This window comes from Zootoca vivipara, chromosome 16, assembly GCF_965207765.1.
Source record: "Zootoca vivipara chromosome 16, rZooViv2.hap1.1, whole genome shotgun sequence".
Classification (NCBI taxonomy): domain Eukaryota; kingdom Metazoa; phylum Chordata; class Lepidosauria; order Squamata; family Lacertidae; genus Zootoca; species Zootoca vivipara.
In genome coordinates this window covers 40,659,355-40,681,916 of record NC_142599.1, presented here as the reverse complement: position 1 = coordinate 40,681,916, position 22,562 = coordinate 40,659,355, and the positions used below count along the sequence as shown (strand labels likewise).

General features: G+C 46.8%; 1 long non-coding RNA gene across 1 annotated transcript; it reads right to left on the bottom strand.

The window, feature by feature from the left end:
- Positions 1-577: 577 nt before the first annotated feature.
- Positions 578-5,919, bottom strand: LOC132591294 (uncharacterized). The gene is made up of 4 exons (XR_015947568.1): positions 5,832-5,919; positions 4,700-5,002; positions 2,014-2,162; positions 578-843 (listed from the first exon to the last, which is right to left on the bottom strand). It is a non-coding gene; the product is annotated as an uncharacterized LOC132591294 (long non-coding RNA).
- Positions 5,920-22,562: the final 16,643 nt, after the last annotated feature.

The following is a 22,562-nucleotide window of genomic DNA, read 5'->3' as shown; positions in this document are numbered from 1 at the left end:
TTTCAGGGAGTTTCTTTTCTGAAGGTTCTGTTCTGGTTCTAGGACACACCCTCCAACATTTCTCTGATGAAAACAGGGACATCTTTCTCATTCATTCATTCATTCATTCATTTCTACCCCACCCATCTGACTGGGTTGCCCCAGACACACTGGGTGGGTGTATACACACACACACACACACACACATACACACACACACCCTTGGTTTAAGAACGCTTCGGTTTGAGTACTTTCAGTTTAAGTAATCTGCGGACCCATCTGGAATGGATTAATCCACTTTCCATTACTTTCAATGGGAAAGTTCGCTTCAGGTTAAGTACAGACTTTCGGAACCAATTGTGTACTTAAACCGAGGTACCACTCTCTCTCTGTGTGTGTGTGTGTGTGTGTGTGTGTGTGTGTGTAAAATAAAACTTTAAACCTTTACAAACATTTCTATGCAGGGCTGCCTTCAGGTGCCTTCTAGAGGCTGTATAGTTACTTATCTCCTTGGCTCAGGAGTTGCATAACTCCATACCCTCCAACATTTCTCTGATGAAAATAGGGACGTCCTATGGAAAAGTGGGACATTTCAGAAACTGGGACAGCTTCCGTAAATCTGGGACTGTTGCTGGAAAATAGGGACACTTGGAGGTTCCACTAGGGACGCATTCGAACCCCAAAGCAGCAGCATAACTCAGGGGCCCCTTCGTCCCCAAACGACCAGTGCATTCCATAGTCCCAACGACGCCTGTGATTCCTGCTGTAACAGTTGTCTATGGGACAACACACAGGGCCTCGTTCTGGGGATTCACAGGATGGCAGTTCTGGCCTCACCGAACAGCCCTCTCTGTCCCAGTCAACCTGCAGGTTCAGAGAGAAAGAGGACAAAGCTAAACAACACAATGCAGTAAACTCTGGTGTGCAGCTCCTGAAAGAGTTTCTGAGCACTGGAGGCCACCTAAACCCCGGACGTGGTTTACCTTAAGCCCTAACCAGGCCCAGTTTGATCTGAGAAGGTCAGACGGCTTAACTATACTGCTAAGTTCAAGTATTTGGGGAGTTTTCTTCTACTTACTGCTGGATCACCCATCTGCATAGGCAATGTTGTTCCACATCTGAAGGTTGGCTTATAAACTGCTGAAAGTTGGGAATGTGTAATTGTTGTATTGGCATCCTTTACTGTGCTTACTTGTGGCTGACCTGGATCCCTCCTTTCCCACTGCACATGTCATTGGTTCCAACCAATTTGGGAGGCAGAGAAGAAGGGTCATCTGTTCTGGGAGTTGTGGCAACATCTGGGCCCCCTATCCTTTAAACAACATTATTGGACTCAGGTGGCGCTTCGGTCTAAACTACTGAGCCTCTTAGGCTTGCCAGTCGGAAGGTCAGCAGTTCGAATCCCCATGACAGGGTGAGTTCCCATTGCTCTGTCCCAGCTCCTGCCAACCTAGCAGTTTGGAAGCGCGCCAGTGCAAGTAGATAAATAGGTACTGCTGTGGAAGGAAGGTAAACGGTGTTTCTGTGTGCTCTGGTTTCTGTCATGGTGTTCCGTTGTGCCAGAAGCAGATTAGTCATGCTGGCCACATGTCCCAGAAAGCTGTCTGTGGACAAACACTGGCTCCCTCAGCCTGAAAACAAGGTGAGCGCCACAACCCTATAGTCGCCTTAAGACTGGACTTAACATTCCAGGGATCCTTTACCTTTTTTACCTATTGGAGTGACAAGAACCTGACAAACTCCATATTCCACAAATTGCTAGTAGGATGCACAGATCCGTACGATTGTAGGGATAGATGAGGAGGAGTGCCGGAAATTGCCTGACCAAGAGGCCTCAAAGGAAAGTTCAGGAGAGGACAGTTTGGACCCAGGTTGGTGGTGGTGGTGGGAGACAGGACACAGTCCAGAGGAGGAGGAGAGCTGGGAGAAAGTGGAAGCTGGGAGTCAGGAGGATGAGGAACAGGGGCAAACAAGCAGATGCCCCAGCCCTGAGCAAGGACATGAGTCAGACTTAATAGAGGTGGCACATCTCACCTGGGGATAAACATAGGTGGCTCCATCTCTCTCTTTTCTCCTGGATTTTCTTTTCTTCACTATGATTATTGTGACCACCAATAAACAGGCAACAACGGGGAGAAGAAGAATTAACATGAACTCCCAACGTATAATTTGTCCAAGGCCACCTGCAATGTACAATAAGAGTCTCTTGGAATATACTGTCATGAAAACTGCCCGCCCACCCCACCCTCGGCAATATGACTGGCATTTTAGCTGATGTTATTTAAACTTGGCCATAGAGTCCAAAAGGTTCCCCTCTTCAGCCTGGCTAGGGAGAGCGAGTCAGAAGGGGACCGACTGCCTCCTTCAGGAAGCTGGTAGAAGATTCTGACTGTTTCAAGAAAAGGGGGTCAGGTCTAGTAGAGAAATATAAATTCTACGCTTTTCCAAAGCATGCCAAGGATGAAGTTACTGGCAATTAGCTTAAATAAAGAAATCTAGTTGATAAATTTATTGACAAATATTTTATTATCTTTCTTCTGGAAGCAATTATAGATGCCCACCCTTCTTGTCTTTCAGATTCTAAGCTGAGAGGGGGGAGGAGAGGACACATTGTGGTGTTACTTTGGTCACAAATAACGTTGCATGTAAAACACATTTCAGGAAACATCTCAACACATTTTCCTTATGCCAAGGTTAGGTAAAGGGACCCCTGTTGTAACCGACTCTGGGGTTGCGGCGCTCATCTCGCGTTATTGGCCGAGGGAGCCGGTGTACAGCTTCCAGGTCATGTGGCCAGCATGACAAAGCCGCTTCTGGCAAACCAGAGCAGCGCACGGAAACGCCGTTTACCTTCCTGCTGTAGCGGTACCTATTTATCTACTTGCACTTTGATGTGCTTTTGAACTGCTAGGTTGGCAGGAGCTGGGACCGAGCAATGGGAGCTCACCCCATCACAGGGATTCGAACCGCTGACCTTCTGATTGGCAAGCCCTAGGCTCTGTGGTTTAATCCACAGTGCCACCCGCATCAAGAACCTCAAAAATAGATATAGATTGTTTAATTATCCAAAGGCCTGGGATAAGAGGAATGTTTGCACCTGGCACCTAAAAATACCTAATGAAGATGCCAGGTGAGACTTCCTAGAGAGAGCATTGCACAATAAAAGGCTTGTTCTTGTGTTGCCACCCTCTGGACCTCTTGTGGAAGAGGCACGCAAAGAGCCTCAGATGATGATCTCAGGGTCTGGTTCATTTTATATGGACAAATTCAGCAAACTGAAGGCGATAAAACGATTTCTACAATTCTCCAATGGTTATTTCAGAAAATCACTCGGTCACACTGTAGTGGGAAAATGAGCTGGTGAAATTAAGCGGAATGTTGCCAAGAGGCATGAAAACATTAGAAGAGCTATCATCAGTAGTAGCTGCCAACAGCTACTCCTCTATGAATTTGTCCAATTTCCTCTTAAGGCCTCTTAAACTCATTTTAAGGCCATCCTAAATGTATCTTTCAAGAGTGCATTTCTTAACTATATCAGAAAAGCCAGGCTGCAGGTGGATCAGGCCAAAGGGAGCCCATCTTGTCTAGAATCCTGTTCTCACAGTGGACGAATACCCCAAAGAACCTGGGAATCTAGCCAGACTGCCTCCAGGCCCGGGGTGGATCTACACTGACCTGTTTAATGTTATTTCCCTTCTATTAAAACAATATTAGATATGCCATTCTAAAATGTCACAGGGCACACTTGTTAATTAAAATGTTTTTTTTTAGCTTGGCTTTTTTTTGGGGGGGGTCAAATATAAGTAATACCTACCCACACCATTTCCCCAAACACTCTTTCTTTCTCTGGTGCTGGTCACTGGTTGCTCTGCTTTGCCCTCTGGTGCCATATTTTACTTCTTCCTCCCTCTTTCCCTGAACACCTCCCTTCGAATACCGTGGGAGGGGGGCCAGAGTTTGAATTCAGTAAAATAAAATAAAAAGTAAAATGCTACATAGGGATATATAAGCAGTGTTTCACCAATATTGCAGCATAAAATAAATAAATAAAAACTAAGCGATAAAAAAGACATGGTAATAACACATTTTGAATGTAAACTGTAGGACATCTTGTGTCCATCTATGTTAATCAAAACCATTCCTTAGCCCTTCCGTAATGTTAAAAGCCATGAGTGCAGATCTGCCGCTGGAGGTTCCAGAAGAACTTAAGAAGAGCCTGGCTGCAGGATGAGCCCAATGGGCCCAGAGTGTGTGAGTATCTTCCTGCAATATTTATTATTACAAATTCATTTGCCTCTATTTCTGTGAATGGAGGAGGGAGATTGGGAGGAGAAGGGGTAAGGGCCATAGCTCAATGGATGAAGGTCCCAGGCTCAACCCCATCTCCAGAAAAGGGCTGGGAGAAACTCTCACCCTTAAACCTTGCAGAGCCACTGCCAGTCAGTGTAGACAATCGTGAACTAGATGGTTTGACTTCGTGCAAGGCAGTTTCCTGTGTACCTGAGAAATGGTGGGTCTTTTCTGTGCTTGTCACAACTTCCAGGAGAAGTATGGAGGTTTTCCATTCCTGTTTCCATTTAGTTTCAAAAAAACAAAGGCTCTGCATGCCCAAGCACTTCTCCTTGATTCCCTGATTTTTAGAGATACCCCAAGTGTTCACCACCCCAAGCAATGCCTCTCAAAATGTGTTGGGGGGGGGGAAAGAGAATACATTTCTCACCTCTATCACTTGTGCAGATTTTGAGCATGTCAACTGAAGTTTCCTTTTGATCTGAAGAACTGCTGACCGTGCAGGTGAACGTGGAGTCATTGGAACCTTTTCGCCAGGAGACATGGAGATCCCTACCGTTGTGGGAAAGCTGGTATTCACCTAAACCTCCAGCTAAGGTCCTTGGGGGATTCTCTTTTTTCCAGGAGACAACAAACTTTTCCTCTGCGGATGCAATGCACTGCAGGGTCACATTGCAGCCTTCTGGAGTCTTGGAGATGTTTTTGGGGAGTATCTGAGGTGCTGGCACTGGCTCTGTTCAATACAAACGAAAGTTACATGAAGTTTGTGCTTCAGCGGTTGTTACTAACTTTATAAGGCAGTGATGGGGAACCTCATGCCCCAGGTCTCTCTAGTTGGACCTTCAGACTCTTTCAAGTCTGCTCCATGCCCTCACTCAAGTACATTTTGGCTTTCTGGGTTGTATCTTTGAACGCTGATAATGACAATTGCTTGCTTGGATGCAGGATAGAGAGGGGTACATGAGTGCCTGTGTGCCCGTGTGTGTGTGCCCGTGTGTGTGTGCCTGTGTGTGTGTGTGTGTGTGTGTGTGTGTGTGTGTGTAGAAACTAGCCTACTCAAAAAAAGGTTGAATGCACATTTGTTGCTCTGCCAAATTTTGCCTTTGGCCTGGAAGAAACGTGGCCCTCAGAATGCGTTATCAGATCCACCACAAACTGATGTCCAAACCTGTGCCTGAAATTCACAGTCACTCCCTCACATAAGAAAAGTCTGCTGGATCAGGCCAGTGGCCCATCTAGTCCAGCATACTGTTCTCACATTGTGGGAAACTGACAAGCGCAACAGCACTCTCCCTGTGATTTCCAGAAACTGGTGTTCAGAAGCATTACGGCCGCCAAATATGGAGTGGTCAAGGTTGGTGGCCATCACGGTCACCTCAGGGAATGAGTTCCATAGTTTAACTACTGTAGGTGCTACAAGGACATGCCATTCATTCTTGTAGCTGAAATCCCCCTGCCTCATCCTTGACATGTCCTCAACAATCTCCTCCTGATACCCAGTAGATGATATCTGGCTTCTCCAGTTTCCCCATCTCTGGATTCAAAAAGGCAATAGTGCTTACCATTTCTGGAATGAATGATGTCCACTCTTCCTCGCTGGACTCTCTTCAGCCGATGGGTTGGATTCTCTGCTGCTTGACTAAAAGTGCCTTTAGGGAGAGAAAGAGGGTGGAAAATATTGTTGAGGGTGCTGTTTCAGGTCCCCTGTTGTTTTTGCGAACTGAACTTCCCCTCCCTCTGTGCCAGCACTGAAGGATTTACCAAAGGCAGAGAAGATCAACAGATGGAAGCCAAGAAGGATTAGCAAGCTTCTGTGAGTGACTTTCATGGCCAGGTCTCTCTGGGAATGAAGGGAGCTTTCAGTGTTTCCTGGAGAGGGAAACACTGCAGTCCATTTGCAGTCCATTCCTTTGCTACCTGCAAACTACAACACAGAACAGGTGCCAACGGCCCGTCAAGCCGTTGCATATAAATGTAAGGCTAACGACTGGGAAGCCATAAAAATGAACCATGTGACATACTTGCTCTCCCATAAAATCACTTAACAAGTATTTAAAAGTATGAGTCAAGGTTGAGTAATGCCTATCCTATGAACAAAATGAGTTTTTTAGATCTGCTCTCTCACTTTCTAGTCAGAGGGTTTGGGATGATCTTATGGAAACCTCAGGTAGACAATTCCTGTACATGGAAACTCTACTTTAGACAAACAATTTACTTTAACTTTTGCATTTTCCCTTTGGTCATACAGTCATAATACTTCTTAGGATTCTTCAAATGATCTATTACTCTCTGAGGAGATCTACTTTAGAATGAATGCCAGATACATACACAGACAATTTTACTATTTTAAATATCTTTCTCACAATGCCATTTTCAGTTGCCTCAAATGAAAGGAGTTTTAGCAAACTAAAACTGATAAAAATGCATCTCCGAAGCACAATAAGTAAACAGCAACTAACCAACTTAAGTATCATCAGTATATGCTAGCTTCTAAACTCTGTTATAATGATATTATAAATACATTTGCAGCTTTAAAAGCTCATAGAGTAAATATTTAGTTTCCCTGTATGTTAAGTGATTCTTGTTAGGCGATTCTTGTTTCTATAAAATTAATAAATGCTAGGATTTGGGGTTATTTGTGATATGAAGAAAGAATATAAGCTGCAAAGGAATTCCTGGGCTGCCTTAAGCAAACCAAATAAAAATAATATCCTTCCAGTAGCACCTTAGAGACCAACTAAATTTGTCATAGGTATGAGCTTTTGTGTGCATGCACACTTCTTCAGATACAGTGTGCATGCACACGAAAGCTCATACCAATGACAAACTTAGTTGGTCTCTAAGGTGCTACTGGAAGGAAGTTTTTTATTTGGTTTTGACTACGGCAGACCAGCACGGCTACCTACCTGCAACTTAAGCAAACCAGTCTGGCTGCCTGAGCAGAGCTGTTTGCGTTACAATAGAGAGCCATTGAGGGTCCTCAACAACTCCTTGCCCCAGGTGTGACCTGAGATCGAAGATTTGCCTGGACAATGTTAACAACAACAACAACAACAACAACAATTTACGAAAAGAAAAACACACATCAATAAATAACTTTTAGAAAGGAGCAAGATTAGACATGGATGCACAAAACAGTTTTAAAAAATCAAGACTCCTTGTGCTCTGCTTCACTCCCTGTTTCTTCTGGCCCAGGGCAGCCCTGCCCTCTTGCTTGCCCCTCAGAGCTGGTACGTCATGTGGGGCTGGGCCTCAACATCAAAACTGTGCATCAAAATGCATTTATGAGTGAATATAACATGCAAAGATGCATTAGATTTAAGATGTTTAGAAGTTTTTAATGTTTAATGCTGTATTGTGTTTTAATATTCGGTTGGGAGCCACCCAGTGTGGCTGGGGAAACCCAGCCAGATGGGTGGCGTATACTTATCATCATCATCATCATTGAAACAACCACATCCAAAAAACTTGCATATGAGGAGAGAGTCACCCGAAAAGGCTGTTGAATTTCCATGTGCATTAAATTGTGGAAAAACAGATAATTGAATTTAATATCAAGAAAATGAATCATAGAGTTGGAAGAGACCACAAGGGCCATTCAGTCCAACCCCCTGCCAAGCAGGAAACACCATCAAAGCGTTCTTGACATATGCCTGTCAAGCCTCCAAAGAAGGAGACTCCACCACACTCCTTGGTAGCAAATTCCACTGCTGAACAGCTCTTACTGTCAGGAAGTTCTTCCTAATGTTTAGGTGGAATCTTCTTTCTTGTAGTTTGAATCCATTGCTCCGTGTCCGCTTCTCTGGAGCAGCAGAAAACAACCTTTCTCCCTCCTCTATATGACATCCTTTTATATATTTGAACATGGCTATCATATCACCCCTTAACCTTCTCTTCTCCAGGCTAAACATACCCAGCTCCCTAAGCCGTTCCTCATAAGGGATCGTTTCCAGACCTTTGACCATTTTTGTTACCCTCCTCTGGATACGTTCCAGCTTGTCAGTATCCTTCTTGAACTGTGGTGCCCAGAACTGGACACAGTACTCCAGGTGAGATCTGAGCAGAGCAGAATACAGTGGTACTATTACATCTCTTGATCTAGATGCTATACTCCACGGGTGTCAAACCCAAGGCCCGCGGGCCAAATCCGGCCCGCCAGACCTCGTCATGTGGCCCGCCGCCCCTTCCTTCCCGCTGAGCAGCGCAGGCCAGCCCGCCCGCCGCCGCCTGCAGGGCTGTCTCTGGGCCCGGGCTGGGGAAGGAGGACGATGCAGGAGGCGATCCTCCTCTGAGGCCGCCGCTGCTCAGCGGGAAGGAAGGGGTGGCGCCCAGAGGCGCCCGCAGCTTCTGATTGGCTGCAGGAGATTCCTGCAGCCAGTCAGAAGCTGCGGGCACCGCTGGGCGCCGCCCCTTCCAGCACGGCTTCTGATTGGCTACAGAAATCTCCTGCAGCCAATCAGAAGCTGTGGGCTCCTCTGGGCGCCGCCCCTTCCTTCCCACTGAGTGGCCGAGAGCGGGAAGAAAGTGGCAGCGACATGGAGACTGCCTTCACCGCCCATGCAAGGTAAAATTGGCTGACCGCTGCCCCTCGTGAGTGAGGCGAGGCAGGAGGGGCACGCGGGGAGCGTGAGCCTGGGGCCACCTCGCCGCGCCTCTCAGCTCTGCGCCTCCGGAGAGGCGAGCTGCCTGAAGCCGCTCTTTGGCGCCCCCGATGGCCAGGTAAACCACAGCGGCACGGCGCTCGCTTCCCAGATTAGAACTTGCACAGGCCGCGGGAGTAGAGAGCCTTCCTCGGTGGCGCAGCGCCGGAGCACACGGAGAGAGGCGCGCTGCAGCCGGGCCGAGGCCCCTCGGGCCTGGGGGAAGCTGAGCGCAGTGCAATCGCGGAAGGGCAGCGCCCGATCGCAGACGGAGAAGCGCGCTTGGGTAGCCGCCCCTACGTGCGCCTATGTTTGGAGAGTCTGGTTCCGTCCTCGTCTCTCTCTTTCCTGCGCGCGCGCCTCCAAAGAGGGAAAGACAGTGCTAGCTGGCACGCCTGGCCTTGGCTGCATCAGGGCTTCCCGGCCGAGGCCTCTGGGGTTGTTTCCCCGCCCTGCCCCGCTGGAGCCATGTGGCTTGTGCCCTGCGCCGCCATCGGTGTTCTCCTTGCGGGAGAAGGGAGGGAGAGAGACAGGGAGGGAGGAGGCAGGGCGCTCCTGGCGAGCAGCACTGACGGCAAGGAGACGTTCCGAAAAACAGCCCCCCGCTAGCGGCCGCAAAGCCCTAGCGCCGCCACCAAGGTCTCCCTGCAAGAAAAGGCGCGACGCCGCAAAGTTGCGGTGGGCGCCCACGAGCGAGACCCAGGCTCAGACGCGTGGCCTGTAGCAGGCCCGAAAAGCCTCCCCACCGCCCAGCTGACTGGCGGCTGTCAAAGCGCTGACAGTGACAAGGAAAAGCCGGGCGAACCGCTGACAAGCGGGCTCAAGCCGCGGCTACTAACGGACTCAAACAAAGGAGGGGGAGGGAGTGGAGGCCTCCTCACCCAAAAGCACCCCTCCAAAGGCGCCATGAGCCAGCCCTAAGCCTGGCCACATGGCCTGAAACGCGAGAAAACGGCACCCCGCCGCCCAGAGCGCTGGAAACAAGGCAAAGGATCAAAATTAGACCGGCCGCTAAAGCGCTCCCGCTCCCCACGCCAGCAAACGAAGTGTTCAGGACCCAACAGAGCAATGCCCGCTCCCTCTTCAAGCAGCTAAAAAGCCGCTCGACGAAGCCTACGCATAGAAAAAATTACCCCCCCCAAGCCGCAACAACTCTGGGAAATTGGGGGGGGGGCGCCAGAAGGTGATCTCGCCTAGGGCGCAAATAACCCTAGCACCGGCCCTGGGTAAAAAAGGGAAGCCCCTTTTCTTTCTTCCCCCTTCCCCGAAGCTGCTGGCGTGTGTGTGTGCGTGTGTCAGGCCCCGTTTCTTCGGGTTCAAGGGGGTTCATTCACAAGGGGGGGGGAGGATAAGGATGAGAAATAGCGGCAACGGTGCGCCTCAGCCGGTTCTCAATCTTTATCTTGAACACACTCCACGTCCACGCACACCCTCTCCAGTCTGGCAAAACTAATTGGAAATGTTTACCAGCCTCCAATTTTCTCCTTTGGTTGTTAGCAGAGCCCTGACTTCAGTGTCCCCTTGCAGTTTTCTGTTGCTGGCCATAGAACACGCGGTGGCCTTTGGGGTATTTTTTTGGGGGGGTGTTGTGTCGCGGGTGGGGGCTGTGCTATCTACCCCAGCTTCCATCCTCCTGGCTGAGTTACAAAAGCATGGATGATAGTCTCCAAATCTTAGTACTGTACTGCAACTTGTATTGTTTAATGGTGGTTTTACGCAGACTTTTGTACTGGTGCCTGAACCCTTCTCTCCTGTACTGTAAGTACATATGATGTATGTGGGGGGTCTGCTTATTGGGGGGGGATCTGCTTATTATTCTGCTTAAAAGTCTGAGATACAACCGGCCCTTTGAGGGTGGCCAAACTGCTGATGCGGCCCCCGATGAATTTGAGTTTGACACCCCTGCTATACTCCTATTGATGCAGCCCAGAATTGCATTGGCTTTTTTAGCTGCTGCATCACACTGTTGACTCATGTCAAGTTTGTTGTCCACCAAGACTCCTAGATCCTTTTCACTGATGTAACATGTAATGGACAGATTTACCCGCCCCTAGTGGGAACTGAATCTTTTACTTTTCTCCATAGAAACTGCTATTTGAGCAGAAGAAGAAAAGAGTCGCACAACCATTATCTCTCGTGAATCACCTTTCCTTGCTTTCCAGGGTAAAAACAGAACCCAGCTGCTTGCTGACATGCCCACTCTTGGGGCTGCTTTTCCTCACGAAACAAAACAAGTCATTATGTTCTTTCTCTCTCTTCTCATTCTCCACCCTCTTCTCTCTTTTTTTGAAGCCAAGCCTTGTTTGCTCCCTCCTCCACCACCAAACACAAAAATAGAAGATGCTTCGATACCTTCTGAACAGCAGCGCTTGTCACTTCCTCAACCCCAAGTCTGGGACACACAAGACCTGCTTTTGGGCAGGTTGAGAAGTGAGGACAGTGAAGTGGGCGGGCTGATCTGGGGGGAGGAGCCATAGGTCAGTGGGAGAGACAATGTGGCGCAGTGGTTACAGTGCCAGACTAGGAGACGGGAAAGACCAGGGTTCAAATCCCCACACAGCCATGAAGCTCACTGGGTGTGACCTTGGGGACCAGTCACTGTCATTCAGTCTAGCCTACCTCACAGGGTTGTTGTGTGGTAAAATATGGAGGGCCACAACCATGTACATTACTGTGAGCTCCTTGGAGGAAAAGGTGGGATAGAAACACAACAAATAAATAAGTAATCAGCTTTACATGCAGAAGGTCCTTCATTTCTTAAAACAAAATTTTAAAAATTCTCTCAGTTCCATTGACTTACTGCCTTGCCAGATCCTTATTTTATTCATATCTCTCTCTCTCTCTCTCTCTCTCTCTCTCTCTCTCTCTCTCTCTCTCTCTCTCTCTCTCTCTCTCTCTCTCTGTATATATATATATATATATATATATATATATATATATATATTCTTTTTTTAAGAAATAAGGTGGGATATGAATGCAAAAAAGAAAAAGGAATCAGCTTTACATGCAGAAGGTTCTGGGTTCAGTCCCCAACACCTGCAGTTCAGGATAGAAAAATCCATCAATTGCCATTCGTCTCAGTTCTCATTTTTACCCCAAACCTAAAATTCCATCCTCTGCATTTCCACATCTGTTTACAAATCTTTTTAAGTCTTCATGAAAATCCAACACCATATTGCCAGAAATTTCTCCAGATGCATCTTCCTCTAATATAACACACTTTGGTGCTAATAGATGCATTTGAATGCACCCGGTATCTCAGTTTATGCAAATCACTTAGCTGGAAGAAGTTCTTTGCAAAATTCAGAGAAGTGTGAATTTGGAAGGCTGGGCCCCTGTGCTGTTTAGGGCTCACTGTGATGTCCCCCCTCCCCATTAACATTAGCATTAATCTTAACATTAGAACACAATAGCATCCCGCCTGATGGGTCAGGCCAAAGGAAGCCCATCTAGTCTGACATCCTGTTCACACAGTGGCTAACCCAGGGGTTCCCCAAACTAAGGCCCGGGGGCCGGATGTGGCCCAATCACATTCTAAATCTGGCCCACGGACAGTCCGAGAATCAACATGTTTTTACACAAGTAGAATGTGTCCTTTTATTTAAAATGCATCTCTGGGTTATTTGTGGGGTCTGCCTGGTGTTTTTACGTGAGATGAATGTGCCCTTTTATTTAAGATGCATCTCTGGGTTATTTGTGGGGCATAGGAATTTGTTCATTTTTTTCCTTCAAAATACAGTCTGGCCCCCCACAAGGTCTGAGGGACAGTGGACCGGCCCCCTGCTGAAAAAGTTTGCTGATCCATGGATCCAGATGCCCCGATGGTTAATCGGTGAGCAGGCCCTGATTGCAGCTGGACTCCCCCCGCCTTGTGCTTCCCAGCAACTGGTCTCCTTCCGAGATTCAAGTCTGAGCAGGAATTTGGTCAGGCCCCTGTTCTTACATTGGGGGGGAAGAGATCGTTTAATTGCCCTGATGAAGGATTTCCTGATGAGATGCGACATCAGTGCCGGCTCGCACCGAACCCTCCGATTAAATCGTCATCTGGTGATAATCCACGCCGCCCGGGACTGAAACTCTGTTCACGCACAAGAGAGAGAGGGGGAGAGGGAGAGGAAGAGGGGGAGAGTGTGTGTCTTTCTCTCTCACACACACACAGATCCGTTCAGGAACTCAGTTGCTATTGAAGAGTCGCAAACAATAATTATGATCAGTTAAGGGATGCTAATTAACACTTGTAGCTGAGAGAGAGAGAGAGCTCCAAGGACTCCGTGATGTGCTGCTCCCTGTGGCAACTCCCCACCTCCCCAGCAGATGCTCTAGAGACAGGCAGGGCGAAGAGGAACCTGGCAGGGAGGAAATGGAGATGAAATGGGCAATGCTCAGAAAGAATGCTCTCGCTTTATTGCTCTTGACACTCGCCGGCTTCTTAACAGGTAAGTGAATTAGACCTGTGTGCAAGACACAGAAGATCCCTGGGGGATGGGTGCGTGTGTGTGGAGACCAGGTGTTTGGAGGTGAGATGATTTAACCAAGGTGAGAGTGTATCCCCCTCCCCCAGGCCACCCTATAGGCACAACTCGGTGCACCCATGTTTGGGGGGGGGGAGGCTGGAATAAAAACCTGACCTTGTGTGAAACTTTTGCTGTAATTCTATTGATGGCTTTTAGCATACAGGACTATTGGCAGTTGCTAAATGCACTCTGGGGTAGCCTCTGCATCCTTTACTTGGGAGGCAACCCCACTGAAAATGGCAAGGCTTACTTCTGAGTAAACTCGCATAGGATCAGATTTGCGAGGAACACTTCCAGGGTGGCTTAAAAATTGTGGTTGTGGTCTTGCTCGTTTTCTACTGTTTTTGAGTTGTGGGCATGAGCACACTTGGGTTGCTGCCTTGAGCATTTGTTTTAGAAAAGAAGTGCGGATTTATTTCAGCTTAAAATATCTTCCAGCGGTACGCAAGGAGCTTGTGGGCAAGTAAAAGTCTGCGTTCAGATGAATTCCCCCCACTCCCCTATAATCATGCCTCCCATATAGTTCCTACGGAGCCTTGAACCAGGCTGTCTCTCAGTTCCATTGACTTACTGCCTTGCCAGATCCTTATTTATAAAAATTCAGTAACCAGATTTAAATCAATAAATAACCTGGTCTGCACTGGGGAGAACCAAAGGGCACAGTTCACCATGCAATTTTCACACACCAGTTGTATTTACACTAACGTGCAGCTTCAGTTCATTTCAAAGTGACTCGTAACAGGATCACGCCTGACATTGTTTCCACGGGACGCCGGTGATGGAAATGAAAGTTTGCATCTGCTATGCAATGACATGCAAAAGAACTCTCCCTAATTCTTGCCTCTCTGATTTAGATTCTATCCTCCTCCTCCTTCTCCTCCATCATTTTTGCTTGCAGAGGCAACTTGGTAGCAAAGGTGGCTGGATATTATTAGCACATAACCACATGTTACAGCTCCAAATAACTTGCACATGAGAGACACTCCAGGGAGGAAGAGATCTCTGCTCCAGAAACACTTTCTGTAAGGAATGTAATGTGAAGTGTGTGCAAAATTAACATTTCCTCAACCACCTGTCATTTCATCTACTGCTCAGTTCATTCCTATTACTAATTCTTGGTATTCAGCCTGAGTTCTTTTCTTTTCTTAATCATTTAGAAGCAGGGATCATTAGATCTGTTAACTTCAATTCTCTCAATTTTTCAACCTTAAATGGAGTCCTCCACATTTCTGCAGAAATTTGCATTGTTTAATTTAAAAAGTTCATGTATTTCTCCATATTTTGTATGCAGTTTTGACTAAGGTACAATTTTTTTGCAAGCAATTGGCCCAAACATGATAATTTTTCATATGTTTTTGGCACTAATATATTTATTTATTATGCACACATTCCCCAAAAAGTTTCAGTTTTGTAATTGTTGGTTGAAAAACTGCCTTAAAATATTTAGAGATGTGAAAATTTCTAATGATTGCTGTGTTCTTACCCTGCTAAAGTGCAGCCTATTCTTAGACTTACCAATTTCACAGTACTGTACCTTGCTTGGGAGCTGTGAGACCTCAAAAGCTTTAACTTGAAGGTGTAATAGCACCTAACCTATGGAAGGGCAGAATAGACATTTTCATAATGAACAATAATAGCAGCTCTAAATAATGCTCCGGGTTGGTGCAAGACATTTTGCCACCTGAGGCACAAAACCAAGATGGCATCTTCCACCTCTTTCAATGTAGAGCAGCTGAATCTTATTAAACACTGACAGTAGGACAGCATTTTCCAATGCATCCAAGGGCAGGAGATGAGATGAGGGAGGTGCAAAACAGGCCATGAGGTACACACAACTCTGTCTCTCAACTGAGGGCAGTTCAGGTGGGTTCAGGAGGAAAAGCCATCTATCTCAACTCTGGCTAGTGGTAGGGCTGACCTGTTAAGGCTGAGAATGCCCACCCTGATTGGTGTTTGAGCTTTTCAAAGGAATGACGCAAATTTACTGCATCTCAAGACCTCTTGACCCCACAGCTTACAATTATTTCTCCTTGCCACATATCGGAACATCTGCCAGTTGACGGCAACCATTCATGCATCTAACCCATGAGAGCACTTATAACGTACTATAGTTGTGAGGCTTTCAGGAAAGGATGAGGGAGAAATCCAGTTTCATTCGTATTGCAATGCCAACTTCTGCCTATTTCACGTTTCCTGAAACAAAACACAAATCGAAACTCACCTGCCCTTCAAAATAACAACAATATTTCAAATTTTGCTGTGCAGTTCTCCAGCCCCAAGTAGATGAATGTGTATAAAAGAGTATCTCTTAATGAAAACAATACGGGTGTTTCCCCACTTACACGGGGGTTATGTTTCCGGATACCCCATGTATATGTGAAATGGTGTTTAGTGGGGAACACCTTCTAAAAAAACCAAACTCTGCCAAAAATCCATCCAACCCCACCACACCTGCTTCCTCCAAATCTGCTTTCTCAAACTTCAGCTCCCCACAGGCTTCAAAGGTCAGTGCAAAGACTCATGGGATTGCAGTTGCAAAGGTTCCTGGGATTGCTAGCATTTCCCCCACTCTTGGCAGGTGCCCTCAATCTGTACTTTCTGGGAACAACTGAAGACATTGTTTATTCCAACAGACTTTCCCAGCTGAATAAATGGGTCTTTGCCATGAGTCTCCACTTGCTAGGGTCTTAATCATGTTTTAAATGTATTGCTTTGGGTTTTTTTTTAATTATCTGATACATAAATTGCCTTGAGATGGTGGTTGAGAAGGCAATTGATTGATTAATGGTAATAATAACAACCTTGGCGGATTGTGATTCCTGCTTCTGTTAGGACTGAATATTACTAATCTGTATTATAAAATGTCACAGGATTAAGCAGGTTTAAAGGCTGCAGATGTTTCCAACAAGGATGCCTGTTGTTCCTCAGATTCTCAATTTGATCTACTGAGAGTAGACCCATTGAAATGAATAGACTGAATCTAGCTATGTTCGTCACATTTCAATGGGTCTCCTCTGAGAAAAATTAATGTTTGACACAGTCCTTTGAAATCAGTCTGTCTAGCAGCTGCTATCCACTGTGATGCCATAGTGAGAGTGTCACACTAGGACCTGGGTGTAACCTTGGGGGTCAGTCGTTGGCTCTCAGCCTAACCTACCTCACAGGGTTGTTGCGGGGATTAAATGAGGAGTTGAAAGAACCATGTACCCCTACCTTGAGCTCCTTGGAGGAAAAAAAGTGATATATAAATGCAATAAATAAATGCAATAGTAAGTGTATCTGATACTGCCCTGGGAACTTACATTTACACTGAGGGATGAAAGGATGTAAATTGTGCAAGCAACAAATCTGCGCATATCTCCTTTGCACTGCCTGCCATCTTCGCCTCTCAATGTTCCTTTCCTAAGCCCTTTATTTATTTATTTATTTATTTATTTGCAATAATCCACCAGTTGTGTGTGTGCCCCCCCCCACTCATTCCTCTCTCCAAGCCCCTGCTAACCAGTCATGTCTTTCAGCTTTGAGGACAGGGGATTTGTGGAGATTACAATGTTCTAACCAACTTCAGGATAAAATGGGATAAAGCTGTGATAAATGGTGGATGCAATTTTCTTCATCCCAGTAACCTACCCACCCCCCTCATTCCTGCCTCCCCCATCTCCACAATCCATCGCTTCCTTAAGGTCAACCCAGACAAGAGTCACAGCGTCAGAAAAGAAGAAGAAGATTTAAGGACCCTGGGGAGAGGATTGACTCCTGATGTTAGGATGGAGCATGAAAGGCAGACTAGAGAACAAGGCTACCAGGCTAGATGAGACTTTCTGTAAGGCGACTTTCTGTGTTTAACATGGACCTTGGGACAGTCACTGTCTCTCTGCCTAACCTACCTCACAGGGTTGTTGTGGCGAGTGAATGTAGAAGGGGAGAGAACCACGTATGCCACCTTGAACCCCTTTGAGAAAAAGGTGGGATGTAAATGTGATGGAGATATAGACCAACAGAGTGTCATTCTTTTTTAAATTATTTTTATTAAGGATTTTCTTGGGTTACAAAGGTAGTGCAGTGTCTCATGCATCATTTTTACACATAAATTTTACTTGTTGAGACATCCCCCCCCCCCAACAGAGTGTCATTCTTGGACCTGGGAGACCAAGGTTCAAATCCCCACTTGGCTATGAAGCTCACTGGCCATGACCCTGAGTCAGTCACAGCTTGCCTCTCAGCCTTACCGTTGTGGAGGCTAAAGGAGGAAGGAGGAAAAGAACCATGTAATAGCCACCTTGAGTTCCTTGGAGAAGAAAAAGGTGAGACAGAAAAACAATGCATAAATGAACCTTACTAAAACAACCGGGGTGAGAAAAAACAGATTGCACTGCCTGTTATTTGTTCCTGATCCTTAATGCAGACAGAAGGAAATCAAAGAAGGTCTTTGGGCAATTATTAGGTCTTTGCAATTATTAATAAATAATAAAATAAGAAACCCCAGGCAAATAGGATCCTTGCAACTGACCCCTCTCTCCTTTTTTCTTATCCCTCCACTTATTGATTTATTTTTATCGGGGGGGGGGAGGGAAGCGAAAGCTAAACTCAGAACACAGCCCAGCTCACAATAAATTTTGGCAGGCGGAAGCTGTAGGGAGAGAGAGACAGCTCTGATGTGGGTATTTAATCTTCTCTTAATACCAAACCACATCTGTTTCCCTCTTCCTCAAAGTGGAGGCGGCAGCAGGGAGGGGGGAGGAGGAGGAGGAGGAGGGAGAGCTCTAGCTGTGATGCCAGCAGGAGAGACGGGGCCGCACTCAGCAGTTTTGTCATACCACAGAGGTAGGGGGCAATTTGACAAGTTTTGGGGGTCCTGGCTGGGGGGGGAGGAGGAGGAGGAGGAGGGTGCCAGATTTCCCAGCATGTTGCATAACAGCTTAAGAAAGAAAGTGGCAGAAGGGGATCTGGGCCTGCGACATGCATGGAGTGGCACATGGGGGCAAAGGACCAGGGGCGCCCCTAGAAGCTTTGATCCAGATTCTGGAGAAGAGATCATCCAAATTGCAAAGTTCAGCAGTGCATGGCTTTTTCTGTCTCTCTCTCTCCCCTCCCTCCACCCCCACATAGGTTTTTCATTGCCCAGGGATGAGGAATCTTATTGTCCTCCAGATGTTGGGCTCCAAGCCCACAGCAGGCATCCCAGCCAACAGCCAGAGGTGAAGGATGGGAGCTGGAGCGCACCAACATCTGGAGGGCTGCAGATGGTCCCAATCTCTGACCAAGGGCAATCAGGTCCTTGAATCGCCAGTGACCTCTCAAGGCTGTTGGGATTTGTGTCACGCCTCTGCGTTGGAAACAGTCTTATTACGCACTCTCCTGTTCTCTTCCCCCATCCCATGGAAATTAAGTTTGCAGCAGAGACAGGCAAATCAGTGTTGGCACAGGCCACATCACTATGTCATGTGTTTGCCGATAAGTCCATTTTATCCCTTTCCCGCAATAAGTGACAGGGCCGCTTCTGTAAAATCCGCACACACAAAAATTGCATATGAATTCTATTTAAATCTGTTGTTGTGGGTTTGGCAGTCTGGATGATGCCCTGAGCCCCTTCCAATTCTTGGGGTTCTGTACCCAGTGAGGGTTGGACTCTAACATAGGATTCTATTGCTGAACTAGTCAGATGAGTTTCTTTGTAAGACAATGGTCTTAGCTGGGCGTTTAGGTGACCTCACCGGCATCCCAAAAGAATGAGATAGGTTGCAAGAGCTATAACTAAGGGCCTACTCATGCTTCTGTTTGTCTCATGACTTCTAGGCACAGGTCGGAGAAGATTTTCTCTTGTCCCTGCCACTTTCCATGGGAAAAGCTGCTGTTTACTGCTGAATGTAAATGTAAATCTGCAGAAATCCTGATTCATAGAATCCTAGAGTTGGAAGAGACCGCAAGGGCCATCCAGTCCAACTCCCTGCCAAGCAGGAAACACCATCAAAGCATTATTGACAAATGCCTGTCAAGCCTCTGCTTAAAGACCTCCAAAGAAGGAGACTCCACCACACTCCTTGGCAGCAAATTCCACTGCCAAACAGCTCTTACTGTCAGGAAGTTCTTCCTAATGTTTAGGTGGAATCTTCTTTCTTGTAGCTTAAATCCATTGCTCCGTGTCCGTTTCTCTAGAGCAGCAGAAAACAACCTTTCTCCCTTCTCTATATGACATCCTTTGATATATTTGAACATGGCTATCATATCACCCCTTAACCTTCTCTTCTCCAGGCTAAACATACCCAGCTCCCTAAGCCGTTCCTCATAGGGCATTGTTTCCAGGCCTTTGACCATTTTGGTTGCCCTCCTCTGGACACGGTCCAGCTTGTCAGTATCCTTCTTGAACTGTGGTGCCCAGAACTGGACACAGTATGCCAGGTGAGGTCTGACCCGAGCGGAATACAGTGGTACTATTACTTCCCTTGATCTAGGTGCTATACTCCTATTGATGCAGCCCAGAATTGCATTGGCTTTTTGAGCTGCTGCATCACACTGTTGACTCATGTCCAGTTTGTGGTCTACTAAGACTCCCAGATCCTTTTCATATGTACTGCTCTCAAGCCAGGTGTCACCCATCCTGTATTTGTGCCTTTTATTTATTTATTTTTTCCCCCCAAGTGTAGTATTTTACATTTCTCCCTGTTAAAATTCATCTTGTTTGCTTTGGCCCAGTTGTCTAATCTGTTCAGGCCATTTTGAAGTGTGATCCTGTCCTCTGGGGTATTAGCCACCCCTCCCAATTTGATTGTCATGGGACAAAAGAAAGTATGGGTGACCTCCATGCCAATGGATGGACCTTCCATTCATCCCCTCACCTGGCTGTTTGCTAGGAGAACAATAGCCTGAGAGTGGGGTGTGGGGTCTGAGCTAGAAGCAAGCTGGAAGCTGGAGATATAAAGAGATGTTGGCTCTGTGCTGGGTTTGGGGATCACTTGAAAACCCAATGGGGAAGCAAGATCTGTCTTATGCTCAGGTTATATATTGTTACACTACCCTGAACACGCCCAACCTGGTCTGGTCTCGGAAGCTAAGCAGGAGCAGGTCTGGTTAGTACTTGGATCTAGGACCATCTGGGAATGCCGGGCACCTGCCCCTCTCTCTGATGAGCAGTGGCAAGAGTCCACAGGGTCCCAGGCACTCACACAAGGTCTGTGCTCCTTTAGAGAACCGAAGATGCGATGGAAACTGCCGTGGCTTTAAAAAATATGGTTCATTCACCTATTTATACCTTCAGTCTGCATGAAGGTGGTTCAAATCTCACAGCATTGTCCTTTAAATAGATGCTGGTACCCCACAGCAGCACAAATAGCCTTCAGCCAGCCAGCCCAAGATGGATGTCAGCTCTTTTCCCTGCTTCTCCCTCCCAGCAACGCTTGCTTGAAAACTCCCATTTCCTGTCCCCTCAAACACACACCCCTTGGCAACCCTTCAAACCCCCATCTTTGTTCTCACCTCAGGGCGGATGGGGGGGGAAGGAGTTCTCTTGAATTGGAAATGGCTCTGAAAGGGCCCTCAGTGACCCTCTATTGCTCCCTTAATGGCCCTAGCTTGCCCAGGCTACCCAAGAATTCCTCTGCAGCTTATATTTCTCTCTTCCCACCCCAAATAACCACAATCCTTGCATTCATTAATTTCTAGGGTTCAGGGGGATCCCCCCTAAATCTATAACAATATATGTGTGTTTAAATAGAACCATTTTGTTTAAATTTTGTTTAAATAGAACCATTGGTGAGGGAGTCCAGAGGTTCCAGGCATTTACCCAGGTTTGGTTTCCTTGGAATGTAGGTCAGTGGAGACTGCGGTCTCTTTAGTGGCGAAATCTTTTAAAACACATTCCCCTTAAAATAAACATTGCCTGCCAAAATGTGTGTTTCTAAATGTGCATCTCCAAACTATGCACTGTTAAATATACTTTTAACATTCCTTGATGTTCCTTGAGCTGAGATCTGCGTTGCAGCATTCAGAGAAGTGTGAAATAGGATGCATGGCTAAGGTGCAACCTGCAGGAGGGGCAGATCAGAAGGGGCAGATCAGATCATGTTGGACCAGCAGGCACAGTGATCTAATGCCTGAATTACTTCCCCTCCGAGGAAAAGTTGCAGATTTGGTTTTTTGTGTTTTTTTTTAGTTTGGAAGAAAGTCAGCTAAGTGGGCACATGATAGAGATGTATAAGATTTATCCACCATAAAGTACCTTGAAAGGAAATTCTGTCCCTCTCCCATGATACCAAAACCCAAAGGGGCCATCCAATGAAGCTGAGAGATGGCAGATTCATGACAGACAGACAAAGGAAATGATTTCTTCACACAATGGATAGTTAAACGATGGAATTCACAGTGTAATGATGGGCATCAACCTGGATTGGGGGATAAGAAGGCCAGTGGCTACTCGCCACAGTGGTCCTGTTCTCCCTCCATAGCCAGAGGAAGCAATGCTTCTGAATACCAGTTGCTGGAAACCACAGGAGGGGAGAGGGCTCTTGTGTTCGAATCCTACTTTGGTTGGTTTCCCATGGATGCACCTGGTTGGCCACTGTGAGACCAGGATGCTGAACTAGATGAGCCTCCTTTGGCCTGATCCAGCAGCAGGTTCTTCCCATATTCTTAAGGAGCTTCCAGATCCAGAGGCAGTTTATCTAGATTCCTAGGGGGGTTTGGGGGGGGAGCATTTGGCAATTGTGAGAACAGGAGGCTGGATTAGATGGGTCCCCTTTGGCTTCTTCCAGCACCCAGGCTTTTTTAATGGAATTTGCAAAGATCAAATTCCTTCTCCAGCCTGCACATATTTTTCCTGGAAGCTAAGCCCCGCTGAATTCATTGGGACTTATTTCTCAGGAAACCTGCATGGGATCATGGTGCAACACTGTAAAAGGCTGGCTCTGGGATTTCTTAATTGCTCCCCCTGTGACAAGTGGAACGACCCAGAGCTCATATTGATCAGGACCAAAGCAACACCGGTTTACAGTGATGGAGCCAATAGCTGTATTTCAGTTTGGCAATGTATCCAACTTCAGTATGCAATAGAGACCCACCTATAGAGAGCTAAGGGTCCCCCCACTGATGTGCCTATATTTTCATTCTGAGGTCTGAATTCTGCCTGTTTTTTCTCTTGCATAGG